The following is a 7871-nucleotide window of genomic DNA, read 5'->3' as shown; positions in this document are numbered from 1 at the left end:
AACTCTCGCAAACCATGTTACAAACAACTTATCATTACCGAGAGTAGGTTTAAAGACCTCCTATAGGCTAGAAGAATAGCCGGGTATGACACCTCTGCTACAAGGGCATCTACTGTCCTGGTGGGGACAACACAGCGTTTCAGCCACCACAACATTAGAAATCCAGCTAACAAGGCCATATCTAATATAGTGGTGGCCGCTTGATGATGGAAGCTCTCAAATTCAGCTCGACCTAGAAAAATATCCTCTCTGACCTCATTGATATAGTGAGTAGTTGCATCATTGATCCGGGCTTGAATGTCCTCCAGAGTGCTCACAGTCAAACGAGATACGGTAGCACCCTTGTGGGTCAGATTTTGAAACAGGTATTCTGCCCATGATACTTATTTCACATCACTCCCTCTTGCCCCTGTTAGCTGTGTGAAGATATGAAAATGACATATTACTTCCCAGAGAGTGTCATAGATCTCAGGGCTTGCCTTCCTCAAAATCTTGAGTTCCGCTGCTCCCAGGATAAATTCTTCATACGACAATTCCCCGAAAGAAAGACCAGAAATGTCATGTGTTTCATGGATGGTGAAACACAACTTCTCAATGGGAGTGAAGAAAGTGCAAGTTTCTGGGTTATACTACTCTAATATGGTGAAGAAATTATAGTGGCTTTGAGCGATACCATATCGAGTGGCCATCACAGGACAACTAAGGCTAGATTTGGTAAGTGGTGTCTCAAGCTCATTCAAGACAAACTCCATCATCCGGGTCTACCATCCTATCTTCGTAGAATGCACCCATCTAGGGGACCTGAATACTTGTGCGGGGAATTCACCTTTCACCGCCATAAATCCTCTGATGAAAGTGTTAGCCAGACTAGCCACTTCACCAATTGGATATTCCTTTGAAAATAAGCATGGTCCTAGAGTTGTCACCTGTCGGTTATAACCTACGGTGCAGACACCATGAAAAGTCAGAGCACCAACTGCAACCCCGTCTTGTTCCTTGATGAGGTCCCAATGCATGTGTCTTGGGATGGAAGCATACTAAAAGTATGATAGAGGGAACATTCTCTCCATGCTGGGTAGAAAGAGACGGTGATCCTCCACCTTCCGTAACCATTTATAATCCTTGTTGTTCATGATATCATTCTCAATTACGATGGAGTCTCCAAACAGAAATGTCAATTTGTTAAGCCTCTTGTAGTCTAAGTTCTTAAATATGGCATCCGTAACTAGGACCCTGAGCGTTGCTAGAGAGGCTTGGGTAATAGTATCTGCACGCTCCTTATCAGTAGCTTTGAAGATGGAGAGTTCCTGGCATAGATTGAACATCATGTTGCAATCCATGCCACCTTCATGGCCGAAGTGATAGTAGAAGGAAAGAGGCTCATTGGTATAATGCACTACAAATAGAAGAAATAATCAGTTAGCACAGAGTCTAAACAGACTTAGTTCGAAACATGGAGGTCGAACCCTGCATTTCAAAAAACAAACACAGAGGTCGAACCCTATGTTTCAAAAATCAAACGCAGAGGTCGAACCCTATATTTCAAAATCAAAACACAGAAGTTGAACATTGCGTCTTAAAAATCAGAACGCAGAGATCAACCCAGCATTTTAAAAATCAAAACACAGAGGCCAACCCAGCATTTCAAAATCAAGACGCAGAAGCTAACCTAGCATTTCAAAATCAAAATGATAGGCTTAGACTTACATTTCAAGTTTGAAACGCAGAGATCCACCTCTGTGTTGTAACATGACGAGCCTTGTTCGCCGTTCAAAATACAGAACTTGTCAAAACAAGTTTTTCAATCCATAGGGTCCCATACTTACCACCGAAAAATTGAATTTGTGGCGGTGGGAGTAGCGGCACCACCGGTAGCCGAGGCCATCGATGCATCTGAACTCGCTGTTGTTGGTTTCCTATCACGAGGCTTAGCAACAACCTTCTTAGGAGCCATATGGATGATGTGTTGTCTAAGAAGATGAAGAAAAATTCACCGAAGATTTGAACGAAGAGGTTCCCTTAGTTCACCAGAGAAGATGAACAGGATTCTTGTTGAGTTCACTAAAGAAGAACAGAAAAAGTTGAATGACTTTTGATTTTACCTTTGGAGGTCTAATTATAGATAGATGGAGCTGTCAAATCGGAGTGGGATTTAGGAAAAAATCTAGCCCATCTTGAGTCGGTTAGACTACTAAACGTAAGGTGCAACCCTGTGTTTCAAGTTCCAAACACGAGGTTTAACCCTGCGTTTTAGTTCTCAAACGTTAGGCCCAACCCTACGTTTCAAGTTCCAAACGCAAGGTTTAACCCCGCGTTTTAACTTTCAAACGTCAGGCCCAACCCTGTGTTTCAAGTTTCAAACACAAGGTTTAACCCTACATTTTTGCTTTCAAACATTAAGCCCAACCCTGCGTTTCAACTTCTAAACGTAATGGACCAATTCTGTGTTTCAGCTTTCAAATATCAGATTTTTTTTGTTTAACCAGTGACGCCCCTATTTTTACACATGGATACAGTCCAAGGTGAAGCCAAAGATGTCAAACCTGTCATACACTCATACCGTACAATAACAAATTTCACCTATCATAATAATATCCTCTAATAGAATCAAATATAAATATAGGTACAAAACAGGCAAAATAAGGAAATAAAAATAATAGACGTGATATAGAAAGAGATATCTCATAAATAAAAATTATGTCTCAATTGAAATATATCAAATATCTAGAATAATGAAAGTGTCTCAACATTAATCAACTAAAAATCGTACTAAGCTACACTGCCTCTATAATATGAAAATAAAACTCTAATATCTGAATGAGAACATAAAACTATAGTGGAGTCTCAGCTACTAAAATGTATGATGGTTACTATGCTAGAACTCTGTCATCCTGCGACTCTCCGAAACTCTGAGCTGCCTAGAAAAAAAATTAAAATAATAAAAAGAATAACAACAAGAGCGTCAGATCACTACAGCAAGATCACCTCCATCCGCCCCTAGGGGAAGGACTGCTAGATAAAGTGAATGCTCTATCTATTAAGCATAGTCTACCTATATTATTTTCCTTGTATCTAATAAAATTAATATTTAGACACCTACAATACGAGACATAGTACATCAAGCAAAATAATCCAAATAAGGAAACCCTCATGTATATATCATACATCTTAAATTATAGGTACCTAAACATTAACACCAAACTAGAAATAAACAATCTAAATGAAATCAATAATTAGAAACCCATAACACGAGACTGGTACGTCGAGCGAAATAATCCAAACAATGAAACCCTCATGTATATATCATATGTCTCAAATTATAAATCACTAATCATTAATCCCAACCTATAATAAAATAAAGCAATATAGAAAGTAGAGATATTCATGCTATTGTATTTATAATATCTTTCACTATCACGGGGAAGATGAAATAAATATCGGCATATAATCCCGCGTACTTTCAAGAACAAAGTACCTCAGTCATATATCACGGAAATGAGTCATATACATAACTGGCAACCGCCAAAGACTCAGGCTACCAACAATCATCACATTGAAAAACCTTGCAAGTTATGATTCATCACATCATCATGTAGGACAGACTACTAAGTCAGTATCCTGACTATGTACACGGCTCATTAGTCTCATTGCATCTCTGTATGTAACACGAGTGCAGGACGGACTACCAAATAGGCATCCTAAAAATACGGCTCACAAGCCTCATCGCACCCTAGTGCGGAACGGACTGCTAGATCATGCATCCTAAAACCTGACTCAATGGCCTGTATAAATTGCATATTGACTCACTACTCCACGTAGTACTGAGTGGTGCTCATCAACTATATCCAACATGTGTATAACTATGTATTCAAACTCTATCTCAAATATAATCAGGTCAAAACCCATGATAATCCCCTTCGGGATACCCCAAGTGTATGCTACGACACTATTTGTGTGCATTCATGACTATATATGTATCACCGTGTGGCTCGAACCCCATGATCACATCTCAAAACGGTGCAAAACAACTTTCAGGAAAACTCATCTTAGTAGTAGACTACTAAGCTTAGTAGTCGACTACATTGAGTCTATCCAGACTCTGTATTAAGGAAAACTACCTTAGTAGTCGACTACTAGGCTTAGTAGTCGACTACTAGGCTTAGTAGTCGACTACTAGGCTTAGTAGTCGACTACTAATAGCACAGATTTAGCTTTTACATGTTTCGTATATTGTAACTTGTTCAAAAACAAATCTTTATTATCATGAAGCATAAAGCAAGATAAACTTAATAATTATTTGATAGAGATTATCTCAACAATAACTAAACTCTTAAATTAATCAAATTAGGGTTAACATCCTAACTAACCAAAATTCTCAATTTAAAACATGGGTTATTAACATGATTAGCATAAGCATGATTACAAATTAACTTAGAAAAGATATAAATTCGTTTAACTATGTTTACAGAACTTAGGTATCACAAATCTAGGGTTTAAGCAACTTTAATTAACATATAAAGTCAATTAATTGCATAACTAGGCTTTAAACATGATTAAAGCATGATTAACATGTTAAAAATGAAATTAAAAGTAACCATAATGATCATGATCATGAATTTACTGAGAACAACAAGGAAAAACTATAGATCTAGCATTGGGTTAAGATTTATCATTGAAAATTAAGTTTTTATCACATTAGATCAAAATCTAAACATCATATTAATCATATTACTTCATAAAAACGTGATTTAATCTATGGGTAAGGTTTGGAGGGAGATGATCTTGCCTCAACACGTGCGGCAACTCCTAGACACGTTTGCAAGATCTCCTCTTCAACTGAAAGCTTATGATCTCGCCCACCGCTCGATGAACATCTCGGATCTCCTCGAGAAACACCAAAAACTAGATCTAGGGTTTGAGGGGAGATGGTGGCTGTGAACCTATGTGAAAAGTGCAGGAATAGGGTTTAAAATATGTATATATACACATATATGAAGCTAGGCCCCGAATTGACCTGAAAGCCAAAAAGAATCTAGAAATCAGCCCAACTAGTTGACTAATACCCTTACTAGTCGACTAATGGCCTTAGTAGTCAACTACTAAGCTTACTAGTAGACTACTAAGAGCACAGATTCAGCTTATGCATGTTTCATGCATGACTCTCTTCTATACTCATATATATACATTGATTTGATCTCAAATCAAATCCTAGCATACTCAAACATCAAAATATGTTATTTCTAACCATATAACATATTTATTAGTAATTATCACCATATATTCAAATTTATAGGGTTTTACATAGCCCTCCCGTCGAGCTACCACTGCCATTAGGGTTATTGTATAGAGTAGCTAGCAATGGCCATTAATGTGATGAAAGCCGAGAAGAAACTGGCCTATGACAAGAAGCTATGCAGCCTCTTAGATGAGTACAGACAGATTCTAATCGTGGTCGCTGATAACACTGAGTTGGATCCATCCCAAATCTCTTCTTTCTAAATACTTAGCATTCCCACTAAGATTAACGAGGATACTGTTAAAATTATTATCCCTGTTGAACTTTAAGAAAGGAGACAAAGTGTGTTCCTCTGAGGTTGCCCTCCTAGCCAAACTTGGGATAAAGCCCTTCTCATATGGGTTTATGGCTCTCTCTATCTATGAAAATAGGTCTGTCTTCGGCTCAGAGGTGCTCAACTTCACTGAGCATGACTTCATTGACAAGTTCGTAGCTGGTATTTTTATGGTTGCTTCGCTACCCCTAGCTCTCTCTTACCCAACTTTTGTAGCTATGCCTCACGTGTTCATCAATGCCTATAAGAACATCCTTGATAGTGTTGTTGACACTGAATACACTTTCCCACAAGCTGAAAGGGTGAAGGAGTATCTAAAGGATCCAAGCAAGTTTGTTGTTGCTATTGCCCCTGCTATAGCTGTTGAGAATATTGTTGCTCCTGATTCCAAGGAAGATTTCAAGTAGAGTTGCAACATAAATACCCTCATGTGGGTCTTGTTCAACTAAACTTCTACAACCAAGTTCATGATGTTTTCGAAATAAACGTAGTGAACAATCATTCAACAAATCCCGGATTAATTTAGGGATCCAAAGTATTCCGAAAATTCATTTAAGTCAATCGCGAGCTTTTAAAAACTTTAGAGGGGGATTTGTAGGCTGTCTAAAAATTACTATATCTAGCTGATCCCCATCAAATGCTGATGATGGAAGTTACAACCTCACGACTTTCACATCCAAAATCTGATGATGGAAGTTATAATTAGACGACTTTCAAGTCAATAGACGAAGGCTACAATTTAAAAATTTTTACGTAGATCGATAAAGATTACAATTCAACGATCTTCATGATAACTAATGCAAGTTTTGACTCAACAGTCTTCACAACCAACAACAAGAGTTACAATCTGACAATTCTCACATTCAAAGGAGCCAAGACGGAGATTACAAGATGATGATCTTCGCAACGCTCTAACAAAAGAGACTATAAGTCAATAGTCTCTTCAATTCAAGACGTGAAGCGCACCTTTGCATCCTAGAAGCCAGCACGGAGCTCACATCCACATTCCAAAGTGCAGAACGCAGTGTTTATTACTACATTTTCAGCTGTCGACGCAGAGCTCAACTCTGCGTCGCATTGCCAGAAAGTAAACTCTGCGTTTGACATATTCAAACATGAGCTGAACAGTTCCAAATTCATTTCCCCATGATTTGAGGGGATCACTCCCCCACTTAGGAGTAAATTAAGGGGTTAGTTACACCCCTTAATCCCCTATAGCGAAAAATGCTTCCAGTCCCCAAAACCAAGGAAAACATGCTCCTAGACTTTTCAACGGGTGCTTTGCCCCCAAAATGCCCCGCAATTTTCTTACAACCCTCAAAATGAATCCCCAGGCGAAACACCATTTAAACTCCTCATAAAATGCCCAAAATACCCCTCGATTTAAACTACCCTGTTATGAGTTACCTCATTATTCGTACCCTATCATCTCTCTTCTGTCCAAGTGAACCGACTTTAGAAACTCATTTCAAAACCCTACCCCTAAATCAATCGACTCCAAAGCACAGACTGAATCAAAAGCAAAGGGATTAAAAATGGCTGGCGATTCAACCCCTAAAGCAAGCCTCCATGCCGCCCAGCAGTTCGAAATCTCAAAAAGATCCCAGACAACAGCAGTGTGTACTGAATCTGATGCTAAAGTTGTGATTTCTAATGTTCTAGATGACATCACAACCAGTCATTCTAAACCCAGAAGTCCACCTTAAAATTTAAGTTTAGGCCCCCGTCCAGATCTAGAGGGAAGCACCGGCACCACCGCTACATCCAATGATGCCACTAGAGAACTCCTTGATCTATAGAGAGGAGAAAAAGAGAAGCTCATGGCAGCAAAAAAAGTATTTTTTACCATAAATTTTATGTTGTTAAGGTTATGGTTTAATTGATAATGCACCTAGTCTTTTGTGAAGGTCCAAAATTACAGGTGTCTGTTAGTTGTTGAGGTTACTGTTAACCTACAAGGTTCATACTTTTATTGTTGAGATTGTTGTTTGGTTGTTGAGGTTAGGCTTTGGTTGTCAAGGTTATAGGGTTGTTGTTTATGTCTTGTGTTTTTGTTATTGAGAAAAAGGGTAAAGTGAACTATTACGTTGCGGCCCACCTCCAGCTTCAGTGCCTATCATGAGTTCAAGTGGAATTTGGTGCAGCATATGGAGCTAAGGCACTTTGTGGCCTATAAAGATAGTGTATTTAGATACAACGTCCATTTTGGCCCACCTGGTGTTGATCTTCCCACCTTTGAGCATATTTTAAGTCAGTGGGACGAGAAAAGGAAGAAATTCCTCTTCACCAATAGGAATGCTA

The 7871-nt window shown here is 38.7% G+C and overlaps 1 pseudogene; it reads left to right on the top strand.

Annotated features, from left to right (window-relative positions):
• On the top strand, window positions 5359-5977 carry LOC109835327 (annotated as a pseudogene).

Source organism: Asparagus officinalis, chromosome 3 (assembly GCF_001876935.1).
Source record: "Asparagus officinalis chromosome 3, Aspof.V1, whole genome shotgun sequence".
Classification (NCBI taxonomy): Eukaryota; Viridiplantae; Streptophyta; class Magnoliopsida; order Asparagales; family Asparagaceae; genus Asparagus; species Asparagus officinalis.
Note: the sequence above shows the minus strand (reverse complement) of the source record. Positions and strands in the feature narration are given on the sequence as shown.